The following is an 18,279-nucleotide window of genomic DNA, read 5'->3' as shown; positions in this document are numbered from 1 at the left end:
CTTATTAAGTTGCAAAGCCCTGACTAGAATTCAAGTTTCATCACTTTTCTCTCTTTTCCATCAAAATGCCTATAAATTTTTTAAAAGTCTGCAAAAAATATCAAGAGAAACATAATTCACTAATATTGGTATCTCAGAAAAAAGGTTACTAGTGATCAAAATTATAATCCATGAGTTTAGGTCTGCCCGCACCCACCACCACCACACTTTTTCCTTCTATCTCAGCTCCCTATAAATGTATGCTTTCTGTATCTACCTAAGGCAACAGAAGATATTAAGTAAACAAAATCTGACTCAAAAACCATGTATGGGACATCCACTGTGTCAAGCATGTTCTCACACAGGATCTTGTTTATTCTTCATAACAACTCCATGAGGTACGTGCTATTACACCTGTTTTCCAGATGAGCCGCTGGAGCTCAGCTCACAGAGAACACATAGTACACTCAGAACTCAAACCCAGAACTTTTAACTCCCAAGTCCAAGCTTTTTATATTACTTTCTTTGTGTACTTTTTTAATGGCTTTGATGATTGGGATGATACAGATGGTCTACTCTGCCCAAGTTTTTGCTTGCTTCACAAGTGGATATATATATATTTTTTTAAGTTTTTTCAAGTTGAAATTCTAAAAGACCCAACATCTAGCATTCTTTGAGTATCAGGCTACTGTGGTAACCTGCCTATAGCAGCAGTCAGGGCAGGAAGGTTTTCCATCAGGTTTTGGCATACTTTAAGAAACATAGCCTGAAGAAGAGAGAGATGAGATACTCTCTCTAAACATGCTCTTCCAAATGGTGCCAGGAAGCCCTGAGGCAAGTAAAATAACTGGGTTCATCTCTGGGAGCCTCACATCACTTTAGCTTCCAATAAACCTTGACACTCAAGCAGGAGGATCAGGCAACCACATAGTCCATTTATATCTCTGGGTTGCTGTGAAAAAGAAGTCTCCTAAGCCCCCCTCCCCCGCCACATTGAAATGTTAAACTGTAGCCTTCCGTTTGTAACCAATGAGTATTCACAAAAACAGGTGGATAATGGAGGATGAACAATTCCTCCCAGCATATTTAATTAACTGGTTGTTGGATTTATTGGTCAGCTTACTGAGAAATCTGAACCTCCTACTTGGGGGCTACTTTTACAGCCTTTTGGAAATAGGTTGCCTTAGTACAGACGCCTGGCACCATTCCTAGAAGTGGCTAATCTGTATTTTTCCCTTTTAAACAGCAACCAGCAAGTAGATTTGAGCATTCCAGGCATCTAGCTAGTAATCTAATATATAATAAAGGTGCCCCTTTTCTTTCCCACTTTGGCAATATAGCATAGGCACCACCAGTTTATCCCTTCACATCCAGCAGTGGGTCAGAGGTAAAGCGAGTATGGTAAAAACACAAAATAAGCTCTGTAAAACTTTGGAAGCAGGAGGCTGCATCCATCATCAATACATTTATAAGCTATAAAACCAGAATAAGTAGTTTCTGAACAAACAACGGTTGATCTTATCAACTCTAAATTCTTCGAATAAGAGTTTCAGCTCATTTCCTCTCTGTCTTTCTTCAAATGAAGCTCTGTTTAGGAAAAAAAAAGAGAGCGAGAGAAAGAGCCTTTGCCATCTGAAATCTTTTTAGAGCATACATTAACCATTTCTGTGCAGATATTTGGGTGGCAAATTACAACCCAATACCTATTTTGCAATAAAACTACCACAGCATTAAACTGACATAATAGAGATAGAAATTCTATTTAGTTGAGTTTTGGTCATGCAAGCACTCACTTTAATGTGAGTGATGAATTAAGCTCATCCTTGGGAAATCCAAGGGTAATGACCGAAACACAATGTGATTGAGCTAATTATCAACCAGGTGTGCTTTAAGGAGTTGATAGTTCAATCTATTATTGCTAAGTGCACAAGCCTGTTTGGAAGAGGAGTTTATGAGAATAGGTCAGACACTGCGACTTTTCAAAGGGCAAAAGAGAATGTTTCTGCAGATCTTGCATTATGTTGGACCAACAAAAGTCCTGTCGAACCATCAAGGCTAGCTTAAAACCTGGAAACTTTTCCTGACTGTCCAAGGACCCAGGAAGCTGGCCATACCCTGGATTCCACTGACAGTTGCTGTGTATAAGCAACTGACCTGTACTGCCTTATAACAAGAGTCAACTTTTCATCTGCATACGTCTGATCTTCTCAGCTAAGTAACACACATGTTTTTGTTTTGTTTTGTTTTATATCCCCCATGATGTCTGACCTTGTTAAGTATTTGCTGACTGAGGTCTTCTGGATAAAAAGTTAACTTTTTAACTACTTACACATTGCTGTATGGATATTTCTTATATTTTTTGTCTCTGTAAATAGAGTTCTGTATATGAAACAAACTATTTCATGGTTCTAGTTCATTATACTGAACAACAAACAGTCTTATACAGTGTGAGACATGCTGACCTCATGATATCCCCAACTAACCTCAGCACATGTTAATGAACAGTGCCCCACTTCTCTGAGGCCATATCTACCTTCTTACAGCCATCCCTGTTCCTTCTTACATTGTTTCTTGCTACTCCCACCACACACATATCCTTTTTCTCCTCACTGTTTCAGCATCTTAGGACCCTGGTATTCACAGCCACTACTAATGAACTCCAGTACACACTTCTTTTGGTTGTCCACGTGTGTCTTCCTTAAACTGTACATCATCAGTCTTTTTCAGTCTACTATATTATAAGATCTCAAAGAACAGAGACTAAGTCTTAACCATCATCAAATGTAAATGCTAACTCCCACCCAACTCAGAAGCCTAGCTGAAGGAATGTTCAATACACAGTTTAACTGAATTCTAGGATTCTAAGTTTCCCACCAGTTATTGAAAGATCCTAATTCTCTAGGTGGCTATTAAACAAGTGATTGGACTAATAGTACAGCGATTATTAAATTCCACTTAAACTGAAGCAGAGAAGCAGAACACACACATTGTAACCACAGTAACAGTTCAATGAGATACTAAGTTGCTCTTCGAAGACAACAGACCAAAACCATCCAGGCAAACCATGCTCAAAGGAGAGAACTTTGACTTCCAGCTACACCCGGAACCAAAGTTCACCCCTACCCCACTGCCACACATACACACACACAGACACACACAGAACCAAAGGACTGGCACATAATCAGGAGTTGAAAACCAGAACCCTTTCCAAAGTGAAGGGTCCACTGTCCAGGAAGATCCAGTGCTAAAGCCCCTTACCATAAATGGCCAAGCTCCAAAGTCCTCCAATTAAAACTTGCCCCACCAGTGCCTCCACACACCTCTTCCCCTATACCTTTAAAAACCCATCTCGAACCCTGAATCAGGGATTTCGAGTTTTTGAGCATTAGCTTTCTATTTCCCTGGGTGGCAGCACTTATAATAAAATAGCCAATCTTTCTCCACCGCAATTCTCGGTGGAGAATTGGCTCTGCTAGCACCAGGTGGGCAGTCTTTCTGTTCAGTATCAACATGCCAATTCACTTAAAGGAGCTGGTTCCTAGTATTCAAGTAAGTATTCTAGCAGAGACTTCTATGTTTTTCTATACAGGGAAACTTCAATATTTGAATGTTAAATTTTGAATTTCCATTTAGAAGATAGCAATCAAATATTTATTGATTGTCTGACAAATACAGGGCCCTGTGCAAAAAGTCTGTGAGAAAAAAATGGATATTTTCAATAAAGAAGTGCAATCAAGTGGTCGTAGCAAAAACAAAGCAGCAACCCTACCCACTTTTTCTTAAGAGTCAGAGGCCAACCAGACAGACTAGCTGTGGCACCTGAGAAAATACCAGATGTATATAACTTGCTTCATGTGGAAGGTCTAAGGATTAAACAAAAGTACAAGGCTTTATCTTCTTTAAAACGCAGGATATGAGATCTCATGTAGGACCTTTTTCAAAGTTCTCTCAGGGCTCTCCATTTGCTGAAAGCACTCCTCCTAGAGATCTCAATGCTCAGTTACAGCCTATGTTCTCTTGGCTACTTTGGGTGGCATAGTCACCACCACTGAGCAAAGCAGGCTTCCAAACCAGCTCCAACTGGGCAAAAGTTGACAAAGAGGAAACTATTAATACCAAAAGGCCCACCAAGCACCACACAGGGAGAATCTGGGAACTTCTTCACAAGTAGGATTCATGTTTTAAGGTAATTTATGTTTTGTATCATCCATTTCTCTTTCCTTGGAAGAGTATATTGTTAAATTGTTTGTAAAGACAATCACATGGGTTTTCCAGGAATTCGTTTGAATCAAACCAACTTCTATTTCTAAAGCAGATCAAATAAAAGAATTATTGTATTTCTTTAACACACCACTACAAAAGTCCACCAAAAGAACCGTTTCTACAATAAATGCATTTAAAGACTTCTGAAATTCTACTTTTTGATTCAGAAATTGACTATAAGTCAAATAATTCTATTTTCAAAGAGGGTATAACAAAAAAGCTTATAAAGCATTAACCTAAGTGAATTTTTAAGCCAAATGTTTACTTGATATTAGAGTATTTTTTGGTTTAATTTGGATACATTCTCAAACACAAGCACCAATTTCTTTATTTCACCAAAACAAATAATTTGCTCATTTTATACATACATATGTAATCCTCATTTCATTTGTATATATTGTATTAATATATAATATATATATCATGTGTATATATACCAATATATTAATTTGTCTCTAGATATTTTCGAGTAAAGGTTATATATCTGCAAGAAAAACAAAAGATAATTCCTTTTTTTCAGAAAAGAAATTTGAGCTTCGTGTTTTTTAAAAAGCCACTATCCCTAGAAAGCCAAAAACATCTTCCCACATTGGAAATATAACTGATAGAGCAAAGGACTGCTTATCTCCAGGTTTCTAAAGCTGGCTGTGTAACCTGAAGGAAGTCACTTAGACTCTCTGAGTCTCAGATATGTTAAAACTGTGCCTGGCAAAGAATACTGTCAAAACCTACAGTTGAACTTATCCCGAGGCTGGGTCAGAAGATATAAAAGGTCCTTTTCATTTCTAAAAATCATACATAAAGATGCCATCTAACTTTAAGGACCTATTTGAAAATATCTTGTATTAACCCAGTATTTGAGCCCTCACTATTTTAATAGGCAACAGAAACTACAGTGATACTTCAAGTAAACCTTTCTGAAAAGGGAGAGTTTTACTTAAAGGACTTTTTAAGACAATGCATTACTGTTGTTTTTTCCTCTTTTTTCTATATTTAAAAAAATTTTCATAATGCAAATATATTACTTTTGTTCTCAGAAGAATAACTGTCTCCATCTTGGCATATGGGTTTTGAAGATGGTGGTAAGGAACTCTTTTTTTCTGATTGTAAAATTTATAAATCTGCATTAAGAGAAATTTTAGAATATACAACAGGAAGAAGATACTATCCATGATTCCACTACCCAAAAATAATGTCCCTTAATATTTAGTATATTTCTTTATAGTATTTTCTTTATGTGTATTATAGTCAACTGGGATCATAATATTGCTTGATATCTTGCTTTTTTATATGTATTATTTTGTGAGCATTTTACACTCTCATTAGAAATTGTTGAAAACACCATTCTTAATGGTTTTATCATAGTTTGCTCTACACAACCATTCTCAACTGTTCACTATTATAAACAATGATACAACTAACCAACTCCCCTTATAAATACATTTTTTGTGCATATCTCTATTACTGAACAGGGACTTGTATCTCCTTTGCAGCAAGTCATTGGCAGAGAAGGAAAGGACAACACAGTGGGAAGTCAATAGGGGGCTGACTTGTACCATTCCCACACCTCTCCCCTTTCTTACTTGCCTTTATGGCACTCAATCTTCCTTTCCCTCACTGTCCTAACTCTGGCTTAAATCTGGCTTTGGATTCTCATTGACTCTTACCCTGATGCACTGAGCAGAAGTGACTGAGGAAAAAGGCAGACACACACAAGGTTGCAGCTAGAAGAGCAGAGAAGGCACCAATGACCTGATCTATAGGGCTACCTGTTCTCTGGCTGGTGGTCTGGCCAGGGTGTACCAGACAAGCAGAGACTAATTTTCCAAGCCTGTCTCAGGATGACAAGGGACCACAAGATCTCCATCCACGTAGCCCTGAGCCTTTGGTAACAGCCATGCCAATGTTCAGGCACAGATCCCCAAAGCAATCTAGATGATGGAACAGAAGGAAGTATAGCTGAAGTGTTTCAAATAACTCAATGTACTATAACCTTAAAATTAATATTAACACTCATCGATATCCAGTTTAAGTTTTCTGATATATCTGACATTATTTTTAATAAATACTTACTGAAAAGTTAGTACCAATCCCTCATCCCCCTCACCAATTTTTTTCTTTGACATCCCAGAGCCCTCTTCCTCTGATCACAAACTGTATAACTGGACCACATACATCTTGCTAATAAAGGAATTGTTCTGTAAAATATGGTCTCCCCCTTCAGAGCATTGCAAACTAATTGGAAAGCAAAAAGAAAGATACATGAACTGGCTAGAGAATAATAAAATTAAGTGTTGAGACTACTGTCAGGTTGGCAGAAAGTGCTCTGGGAATTCAGACACAGGAAAAAGGCCAATTTGAGATGGACAGGAGGAGATAGGTCTCATAGCCTTGGAAATGGACAGTCTTTGGCTACCCAAAAAGAGACAGAGAAGATGTTCCATGACCAACAAAGCTACTGAGGAGGAAATATGCCCCAATCAATAATCATTCTAGCATATCTAGCCCTACAGACTCAAACGTTGCCAAGAAGGCAGGAGCCACTTAGGCAAAATGTGCTATCTAGGTTACTGGCTCAAGTCTAGTTTATCACTAGGGAGTTTAAGAAACTGCATTATAGAGGAGAAGTTGAGATACTTCAAAGAGAAACCCAAGCCCTTGATGAAGCAGCACTAAATAAGCAGCAATAAAAGGAGAAACTAACAAACAACATTGGAGCCTACAGCTGTATGAAAACAAAAATAAAGAAAACTAACCTTTCCTAAAAGAAAACTGACATCTAAGTGCAAACGGCCTCAAGGGCACTTTCCATTTGCTTTCTGGCCATTTGTACATGACCTTATGCACATAGTAAAGAAAGCAAATTTACCAAAACATCTTTGCCCCACAGGGTACCATCTGCTCCTTTCAAAATAAATGTTTCCCTTATCCTCATCAAGCACCGATATTTTACATATTTAACTATCAGTAGATACTTATTCTTAAAACCATTTTATTAAAAAAAAAACGGTTTGGAAAATCATATAACCAAGAACCCTATTTCATAGGGAAGTTATAGAACAATGGAAAGAGTACATCTTCTACTGAGATTTGCCAACATATTTTGGCCATACTGGGGGAAAACATTCATAAAATTGTGCTGTCTCTGCCATAAATCACTCCAATAGAATTCTTTCTGAACTTTTCAATCTCTATCTACACAGAGATAAAAAGTCTCACTGGCTATTCCCCACTGAAATAATCTACGGGTTCCAATGGAGTTATGTGCAGGCAAATCATCAAACTATTAACACTTGCCAGACCAGTGTGACTGTAAAGTTAACTGTGGTTGAGGTGAAAGGAGCTTTGAAGTACATAGCTTTCTTTCAAGTTACCCAGTTCCCTATTTAAGAATGTTCATCTGAGGGAGATCACACCTTCAGGTTATCAGTTGGAAAATCTCTTGTCAGATCAACCAGCCTAGAACATCTTAAGAAGAAAATACATATCAAATCCATTCTCAAAGAATCTCCATGCTTTGGCTCCGTAGAAATGTCAATCTAATGCTGTATGAAAATGTTTATTTAGCAGAAATTTGGGGTAAAAATCAAGGGAGTTGGTCAGTTGTGAAGAAGAGTTTGAGACAGAAACAAGGTGATACATGAAAAGATGAAGGATAATATTCAAAGTAAGAGGAAAAAACATGGCAGAGGAAGGGGAAAAAAGGACAAAAACGGGTAAGGGACAGAAATAGTTGTTATTAAATTCATCTTCTTAATAGTATTGTCCACATTATCCTTAACATGCAATATACCTAAAAATAGAGGAGAAAATTAATTCCACAGAGATAGATATGCATGCTAAGCAGAACTCTAAGTCACAAAGGGTCACCAAATGTGAACATTTATAAGAACTCCACTTTCTTTAAACCTAGACTGTCTTCAAACATTCTGCATCTTCTCAGTGAAACAAGATCTCTTCTTTACCCCTGGTAAATGCTGATACCCCTGCCTCCCACAACATCACAGACAGTTTTCTAAGTTCTGCAAGTATACTTTTTATTAGTGGGAATGAAGGAAAAAAATGGTGATGCAAGTGACTCAGGGACAAAGAATCTCTGCCATCATTAAAGAGGAGGGGACAGGCTGCATTAATACGTAGCCCACAATGAAGTTTGCATCCAACATGCCTGTGAACAAGTCTTCTTTTTAGACGGTAAACTGCATGTTAAATTAAACAATAGATATTGGGAAAGCTACTAGTAATTTCGATAGAAGAAAACTGGACTAAATTGAATGTTTAGAGTTATGGAGTAGTGTAAATTACTTATAATGGATGCATTTTTACAGTATACAGAAGTCTGACAGCTTGAGCTTTCATACATCTAAGCAACATCTAAATATCCATTCAAACAGATTTTGATTTAACAAGATAATACCTGTATCTAGGTTCTTCCAGTATATAGCAAGCCTTCACTCTTATCCATTAGCAATCAATCTCACATTCTTCCCTCCTCATCTCCAGGATCCAGTCACTGAAGGCACTTTATCATCTCCATTTGCAAAAGGTATCTGGCTCTCAAGAATCTGGAATGCTGAACTTTTTTCTTTGGAAGAGCTGTATTGTCTTTTACTTGTGAAGTACATTAACATATTCATGATCTAAGTGTTTAGGATATATATTTACATATATGTTTTGAATTAAATTAATTAAAATTAATTTTAATCATTTTTTAAAAAATTAAAATCAAAATCAAAATTAAAATTAATTTTGCTCTGAAGATGTTTGGGTTTGTTTTTTCCTCACAGTTTCAGAAAGTCCTTGATATAACTGGTGATACACAGGGGTGTCGAAGACCTGGACTCTACAGGTCTATTCTTAGATATCATAAGGAACACTATAAATTGTCTTCAATATAAAAATCTTTTTTGAAGAAAATATTAGCAAATGCAAAAAAGACCAAATACAGTTTATGGCCATGCCACCCTGAACGAGCCCAATCCCGTCTGATCTCGGAAGCTAAGCGGGGTCAGCCCTGGTTAGTACTTGGATGGAAGACCACCTAGGAAGACCAGGTGCTGTAGGCATAAAAAAAAATACCAAATATGAAAATAATAGATCATCTCACACTGAAAAACAGCCATTGTTGACATTTTAGTATAAATTCTCTGGATTTTTTTCCATACAGGTTTAAGCTTACTTGTTTTCACACAGATGTATTATACTATATATACAGCTTAAATCTTGCGGAAACTACAAACTATAATGGCTTTATAACAGTCTATCAAATTGATATATCCCAGGTTATATAACCATTTACTCCTCTGTTATTAAATATTTTGTTGTTTCTAAATTTTTGTTATCAGAAAACACCCCTGTTCATAAGGCTTTTTTTTTTTTCTTTCTATATTCAGGATGACAGGAGAAAGTCCCAGAAGTAGAATTATTGAATCAAACCATGAATATTTTCAGGCCCTCGATGATACATATTGTCAAAATGCTGTTCCAAAAGGCTTGTGCCAAAAATGTATAAGACTGTCCATTTGACTAAATCTTCACTGGCAGTGGATATCATTTTTTAAATATTTTCCTTTCTTAATCTGCAAGTAAAAAAAATGTTGTCTCATTGTTTTCATTTGCATCTCCTGAACTTTAACTCATTTTCTTAGTAGACAAAAAAAATCTAGTGTCAGGTCCTAGCAGAGGCCAAAAGGAGAGAAAAAAAAAAGAATCATTTAAAAGCTTTTCAGGTACTTTTTTGTTCTGTTATTTAATGACTATAGATGCCGAGTACTACAGTTCTTTTATCAGCTTTCCCCAGCTGTACGTAAGGCCTTCACACTTGGAAAATTCATTCATTCTCTAAGCATTACTGGGGACCCACCCTGTATCAAGCACAGTACTGGGCACCATGGATGTCACAGTACACACAGACACCCTACCCTGTTCTAACAAAGCCCCAGTCTACTGGGGAAGCCATGAGGATTGTCCAGAGTAGTGTGGAAGTACATAGCGAGGGAACCTAACCAAGACTTAAAGGGTCTAAACTGAGGCCTAATGCAAAAGCTGAATCTCCCCAGTTCTTTCTTTCAACTGTTTTTTCATTTGACATGATTTTCAGACCCATCCTGGTCACTATCTTCTGGATACACTCAACTTTGTCAATGTTAGCAAAATGTGGTGACTATACTTGAACATAATACTCCAGATGTGGTCTGATCAGCACACATGCTTCTAATACAGCCTAAAATTGTTTTGCTTTAAAAAAAATAAGCTACACCACATTTTGGCTCATATTAAACTTGTGATCAACTAAATCCCAAAGAACTTTTTACATAAACTGCTGCCAAGTCACATCTCTCATATCCTGTACATATGTAATTTTTTAAAACTGAATTCAAGATTTTACATCTATCACTGTTAAATTTCATCTTGTAGGTTTTGACCTAGAGTTCCTCCAAGTTGAGGTCATTTTAAATCTGGATTCTGTCATCCTATATATTAAACTACGCCACCCAGCTTTGTGTTATCTGCAAAGTGAAAAGCCTGTTTTTGTGATCAACTGTGACCAAAAATCTGCTTCTCTAAAGCAGGGCCCATGATATGGACATGGACTTTGCATTCTTCACAGTGCTAAGTAGGGTACCTTTTACATAGTAAGTGCTCAGTATTTGTTAAATGAATGCCCAGGTAGAGCCAAAAACAGCCCTGTGGCCCTTCACTAAATACATCTTCCTCTAGGTTAATACTGAATCAGTTGCTCAACCAGCTGTGAATTTGCCTAATTACTAGTTATGCAGTCAAATTTCACAACCTTATGCACAAGGGTATTACAGAAGACTCTCAAATGTTTTGCTAAAAACCAGACATCCTATATTTATATTTGACATTCTGGCACGTTTTTCTGATGTGGACATAATGATGCGGCCATGACAAAAACAGACTACTAGAGTCTGTTTTATCATTTACTTCCCCGATACTTTTTCCCCAATCCCTACCCAGATTACGGGGAACTTTTACTTTCTACTTTCTTCAATATGAATATTTTTGAATATACAGTCCTTTTGGCCTTTAGAGTCTTTACATTTCAGAGGTAAATTTTTAAAATAATTGTACATTAAAAACTGCATTCATAAAGTGAAAAAATAATATATTTAGAATCTGAAAAAAATACATTTTAAGTTGTTAGATTTTCAAAAAGGATAGACCTCAAAAGAGCCTACCAGTCCTACTCTCTCAAAACTCTATATCAAGCTTTACAGTATTTAAAATAGCAGAAGCGTATTACTTTCCCGTAGTATTTTATACGGAATATTAATTAGAGAATTGACAAACACTGATTCAAGGATTCCCAGTGAAGCCTGGGACTGAGACTATGGGACTATATTTTGACACAAATATCCCTCCCTACTCCATTCCTATCTCTTGAAAGTTTGAAATCAGAGATTTTAAGAAATAGACTATTAAAGAAATAAAAGAATTCTCAGAGAATGAGCAGATAATGTGCCCAGAATGATTAATGGCCTTTCAAAGATGAGCAAGTGTGGGAAACACATGACTCCTGGCGATGTGTGCTTTGCCTGCCAGATGGTGCCTGACCCCCAATCCCATCCATCACCCCTCCTTCTCTGAGCTTTACCCCATCCATGATGCTCATTCCATCCTTGAATCCCCACTTCCACCTCATCCCTGATCTCTACAATCAAGGCTGAGGGATGAAGTGAAACTGAGGGATAGGACAAGGCTGTCTGTTTAGCAGATTACTTGGTAATTTTTAAAAAATAGCTGAATGTTTAATAGTTTGTTTTGCAGGCTGTTGCAGAAGTGCCCCCATATTAAAATGCTCTCATCAAAAAGTTCCCAGCATCAAAATAGCTGATCAAAGCAAGCATGTCAAAATATCATATAATCACCTATATGAGAGAATGAAAAATGTATCCAAGAGTTGGAAGACTTGAGTACTAGCTCCAACTTCTACCAACTGCCTGGCAGACCTTGGGGAATTCTATTCCTATCCTGATTCCATCTTCCTTGTAACTAGAAAGTTTAGACTAAATTATCTTCATAGTTTCTTCTCAAGTTATGATTTTCAGACAACCTGGTACTGTTATTTAACTATTTCATTTGGAATTACCTTACCTTTAAGCATCTCTGGATCAAGGAACATGTCCCATATTTCCACAGAAGATATCACAAAATGTGAGCACATAACAGGCAAAACCATTTCTCAATTAAACTGATTTCCTATTTGTGAGCTAAACTGGTTGTAATTAGGATTCTGTTCAAGAACTTTACTCTCTGAGGAGCATAGGATATCACAGGTAATCTTGGCTGCTGGTCAGACTCTAATCAGCATCAAGCCAAATTCTTTGCCTATAAGACATAAAAATTATAGAGACGGCCCAAGAAAATATTGAGCCTCCCAAATGAATCTGATGCAGGATCCTCCATGACTCACTGTGGCCAGATGGTATGAAGCTTCCAAGTGACCATTTTTTCAACTTTATCCCCTCCCCACTGCTCTTGCCCCAATTGGTGTGTGCTAAGTTAAAGGTTAGAATCACTCTCTGTATTATATATAGCCCAAGAAGTAAAAAAGTGGCTTGGCTGTTGAGATATTAATAGTTTACATTTTAGAATAAAGCTTTTCATAAAACACAAGCATTTCAGTGATTTTCAAATTAGATTTTACCCATACCAAACTTTTATTTATGCTAACCATCATAATTTAATCTCTTTCACTAAAGTAACAAATTCATTCCATAAATTTTCAATGAACCTCAGGTAAATGCTAGGTACTGTGTTAGCTATAGACAAGTATATATGAATGCAGTACATATAGGACAAATTACACATTTGTTTAACTAGATATAGGTTAAAAAGCAGGAAAACACATCAGCCTTTTATCAACTTTCTGTGACAGTGAGTAAATACCCAACTCCTCAGATTAAGAAAAAAAAAAAAGGTATGTTCTAATTTTCTTATTAAGAAGACAATTCACCAAAGGCTAATCAGAGTAATTTTCTCTTTTGACACCATGCTGCCACTCCAGTCAAGCCTGATTAAAGAATGGCATCACTGTAATTCCGGGCTCCCATACCTTTCTAATAGAAGAAACTGAAATACTGAACAGATAAGCTAAATTTCTCAATGAGTCAATACTTTCTTTTAAGTCTGACTTCACAAGAATGGTTTATAACTGAACTTTTGGCTGTATTTCTCCCATTGAAAATTATGGCACCTATGACAGATTTCTGCTTTTTAAAAAATGAAATGGTCATAGAGATACTGGCAGAGTAAAAACAGCCCAAGTAAAGCATTTGGTTTGGCATGTGGAGAATCCTCAATGAGACATTGTCACCTGGTGATCCTGTTATGAACTTCAATAAGATGTGAACTTTCTTACTTCTTTGATTAAGTAGTATCAAGTTTAAAAATTTATATATTAGGCTAATATGCCACACAGAGAAGCTGACCCGTCCCTCACCAATGGGCATTTGGGCCTTCCCTAAGCTACGGAAGTGGTTTTCAAACTCATTGTTTCAACACATTGGTATGTCCAGATCAGCTGTGAATATGTGTTTTGCATCAGCTGTTACTAATACTGAACTACAACATTTGTAAGTAATTTTCTTTTTTAAAAAAAATAGCAAATAGAAAGTTGCTCCTATACTATAGAAATACCATCACTAAATCACTCACATTCCAATAGGCTTTCTAGTCCAAGAGAGAAGAAAGAGGCAGGATTACCACTGGTGCACTGGGAACCGTGCAGAACCTAAACCAGCTCCACCTATGGGAGGGATCTGCTTGGGAAGAGTGTATCTCAAGGACCAAAGAAAGCACAGATAAGGCTGAGAATTATACTTAACTCCGGGCACACAGTGTGTGAAAGTTATCAAACTTAGCTCTCATAATGGTTGGGAATTGCTCATCTGTAGAGTAAGTTAAACTTTAATTTTCAAGATACAAGGTCGTAATGAGTCGGGCTTGGGGGATTTTGAAGGGGTTGGTTTTATTGGGGAGGGAGGGCATTATTCAAAAGCAATTACCTGTCTGATTTTCAACTTTCTCAGCCTGCAAGTGATATAACAGAAAGTGGGAGAGTGACATTGCCTTAAAGTGATAAGGAGTTTGGAATTTGAAGCCAGAGAAGAAGAAATTCTTTTTTGGACCTGCTGAGTTTCAGTTGATGGTAGGAGATCTAAATGGAAAAATACAAACATATGTAACTCATTTGAGCTAGTTTCCTCTTATGTATAAAGGGCTTAAGACTATCTGCCTTGAAGAGTGCTGTGAGAATTAGAGATGATGTATATAAAGTTCACAGCACAAAGCCTGATTCTAAAAGAGCATTTTAGGACTGGGGCACTGGTAAGAAGTCAGAACTGGAGAGCTAATTATTTTAAGGTGGCAACAGAAGCCATGAAAATGAAGAGTAGAGAAAGAGAGCACTAAAGACATGTCTTTGGAGAACAGTTACATTTGAATAGAAGAGGAAGACTGCCACCAAAAAGGAGAGAAGGAATGCTCAGAGAGGTAGGAGGGAAACATATATTCAGTGTCACAAGCCAAGGGAAGAGAAACATAAAAAGAGGAGAAGGAAAAATAAGCCTCAAAGAATTCAGCAAAAAGTCAGTTGGTAACTTGCAGGAGAGCAACTGTAGTAAAGAGCCAGTGGCAGAAGCCAGGTTACAAGGTGTTTCAGAATGAGTGGTAAAGAAATGGAGCCAGCAGATGTAAACCACTCACTTGAGAGGAGAAAGTCAATAATATCTCAGTCTGACAGCTGGACTTGGTCCAGACACGCTAGAACAGATTTTAGCCATAAAGACTTAAATGTGGGATTTTAATATGGAATTTCTGATGGCTGCAGGTATAGAGGGGCCTCCCAAGGGAAAAACACATTCCTCCTAAAACTAAATATGGCTTTCATAAGCTCAACAAAGGGAGGCCAACTCTGGTTGTTTCTTAAATCTTCATGGCTTCAAGATAATACCACTCAATTCTAGGGACTGAAGAGAAGGGAAAAAAAAAACAGAATGAAAAATTTAAGAATGTACAAGATTGATGAAGAATCTTCTCTCTCTGGTGGACTTCCTGCAGAGCTTTTGTTCTCAAAATTCCCAGACTCTCTAAGATTCCTAAAGGAGTGGAACCTAATCAAGCCTCCTCAGGTTATAGGGGTTTTAAAAAAAAAAGCTTGTCTATTAACTCCAAATCAATCACCTCCTGCTTCCCTTGTATTACACAAAGTCCCTATTGTTAGTAAGTAAATAAATAACCCCCCAAAAAGCAGAGTAATTTTCTGAAAAAGTTGGTAGGGTCCACAAAGCTGATTAGGACTTGTTTATTTGAAAGGTTCAAATAAAAGGCATTTCAACTGGTCAGGAATGTTTGAAAACTGGTAAGATGTGACAGGATTCAGTAGGGTAAACATGTCCTCCCTCCGGTCTCTTGGAGCCTCTAATCCTTATAACAAGCGAAGTCTTAAATAAGAGAAATAATAATACTGGCTACCATTGTTGAGCAAGCATGTACCATGTGCCCTTTACACACATTGTCTCATTTAATGCTCACAGTACCACTAGGAGGTTAGATATTATTAACTCCAGGGATGCAGAGCACCTGGGCTAACCCTGGTGCCAAAAGACCTCTCAGGTTTCACCAACATAAATCTCATACCTATAACCTGGTCATCAACTTCTATTTTCTTGTCCCAATACTGCTTTGACTGCTTGGTTTTCAACCAGTTAAGAAAAAATAAAAACTAAACTTCCCTGTATCTTGTCCTCAACTTTATCTTATGACACAAAGGCTTTGGAAAAAGACTCAAGTTAAAATCCTGGATCTGCCCCATCTAATCTTTGTAGTCTTGGGCAAATGATTTCCTCAAATGGACAATAATGGTAACTTGCAGTGTTGTTAAGACTGAGCTACTAGTTCAGTGCCTAACACATAGTAAATAATCAAAACTGTTACTTTTTTAAGATTTTAAGTTTTAAGTCATAATTTTATGTTTTCCTCATTCAAATAAGATATATTTGTGTGTGTGTGTGTGTGTGTGTATGTAAAAGTTCTATACTTCACCATAGATACATGTGGGTTTTTTTTACCAAGGTAGGAAAAAAACTACACACACACACACAGTTTTATATCCCTTTTTTTATAAAATTTTAACATTATGATCACTTTTTCATAAAACAAAATATTCTTTGAAAACATTATTGTTAATGGCTTTATAATATTCCATTGTGTGGATACACTAAATTGATTTAACAGGCACTACATTAATTAAACAGAAATAGTTGCCTTTTAACCAACTTTTTAACCAAAGTCTTGAGTACGTCAACCCAGAGGACAATTCCAATAAGATTTACAGGGAATAGGAAGTTTCTGTTTCCTTTAAATTATACCTTGTATTTGGCCGCCATGCTTCTAGCTGCCTCTGTCAGGAGTTATGAGCTTTAGTGTTGCCTGTGGACATCGAAGCAGAAGCTGTGGAAGTCAGATTTTGAGGCCACATCCTAGGAAACCACCAGCTTAAAAAGAAGTATGTAACACTGTGTACATTCAACCATAGCTACCTATAACAAAATCCATATTCTGAATATTTTAACGAGCCACATTACCATGCATTTTGTGACATCAAGGGAGCATTCTTAAACCAGAGGACTGGTTCTCATTAAAATACCCAAGATGGCTTGGTTAAATATATTATGGTATACTCAAACAATAGAATATTGCATAGCCATTAAAATAATGATGACATCTATGTAAGAGTATGTCACAAGCCATTGTTAGGTTGTTTAAAAAGCAGGATATAAAATAGTATGTATATTATAAGCCATACATATAGCTGTAAAGAGTAGTTATCTCCGTGTCTTAGTATCATGAGTGAATTATTTTCTTCTCTATCTAATCTGTATTTTTGAATTTTCTAAAATTAATATGTTTCTTAATTTTAAAAAAGAGTCAATATTCTTCATTTGTCCACCTTCTAAACCCCTATTATGGTATGTGCTACCATTCTCTATGTAGTCTGGCTTATTGAGACTTCACTATATTGACAATAATAAATAACCCTTAGGGAGCACCAATAGAATACTAGAATTAGAGTCAAAGTTCTGAATTGGAAATTAAACTCTACCACTTCCTATCTTAATATCCTGGGCAAATTACTTAATCTCTTGGAGCCACAACCTGATTTCTAAAGTAGGAAACAATATTATGTACCTCACAAAGTCATTGTGAGTTTAAGTGAAACAATGTAGGTGCAAGCTCCTGTTCCCATACGTGGTGCACAAAAAGTCAGTTAAACCTAATTTTAATACCTTTCTCAGCAAGATAGAAAGTACAAAGTGACTCTCATTTTAATTATTCAATTCATACTGTTTCTCTTTTCATTCAATGTGTTCTCGTGTGTTCAGACTGGAGTCTGGAGTCTGAGAAAGAATACACAGTAGAAAAGATATCAATGAGAGAATGCCTGAGAGAATGGGGATAGACAAATACCTGAGTAGTGAGTGCACAGTCCTTGTATCAAGTGCTAACTAGAGATGCCTGATCACAAGCCGAATCTAAATTAATAAAGGTGATTACTCCTACCTACCCTGTAACCATGACTTAAACCCAAAAAGAAGAGAACCTCAAGTTTAACTCTCAAAATTAAATGATCTAGTGTTAATGCAGCCACAGTTGCCAGAGGCACACATTCCATTTACGTTGATAGGAGATGTATTTACAAGTGTTATTGATAGTCAGAAGGGAGGGTTAAAGGAAGCCCTTGTTGAGCTCATAACAGAAGAAAAGGACTATACAGTCTATGTTAATTATATTCTCATTTGCTATATGATCTTATGGGAACAGATCTGTCTTCTACTGTGCTAATGAGCTAATGTCCTCTACTGAGACTCCATCATGTGCATTTTAGTACTGCCATTGGTTTTTCCAAATGCAGGGTCTTATTTGTCCTAGAGAGGAAAAAAGGAAGATATTTCCAAATGAAAGTTAAATAATAATAATAATAAAAATGCCTCCAAGCCTTCATCTTCCTTC

The 18,279-nt window shown here is 36.8% G+C and overlaps 1 protein-coding gene and 1 pseudogene across 1 annotated transcript in view; one reads left to right on the top strand and one right to left on the bottom strand.

The window, feature by feature from the left end:
• GPC3 (glypican 3) overlaps positions 1–18,279 on the bottom strand; it is a 427,782-nt gene that overhangs the window by 348,637 nt on the left and 60,866 nt on the right. The window lies entirely within an intron of this gene.
• Positions 9,190–9,308, top strand: LOC112470910 (annotated as a pseudogene).

The sequence above is a fragment of the Pteropus alecto genome, unplaced genomic scaffold, assembly GCF_000325575.1.
Source record: "Pteropus alecto unplaced genomic scaffold, ASM32557v1 scaffold19, whole genome shotgun sequence".
Classification (NCBI taxonomy): domain Eukaryota; kingdom Metazoa; phylum Chordata; class Mammalia; order Chiroptera; family Pteropodidae; genus Pteropus; species Pteropus alecto.
The sequence above is the reverse complement of the archived record's forward strand: the minus strand, read 5'-3'. Positions and strand labels throughout refer to the sequence as shown.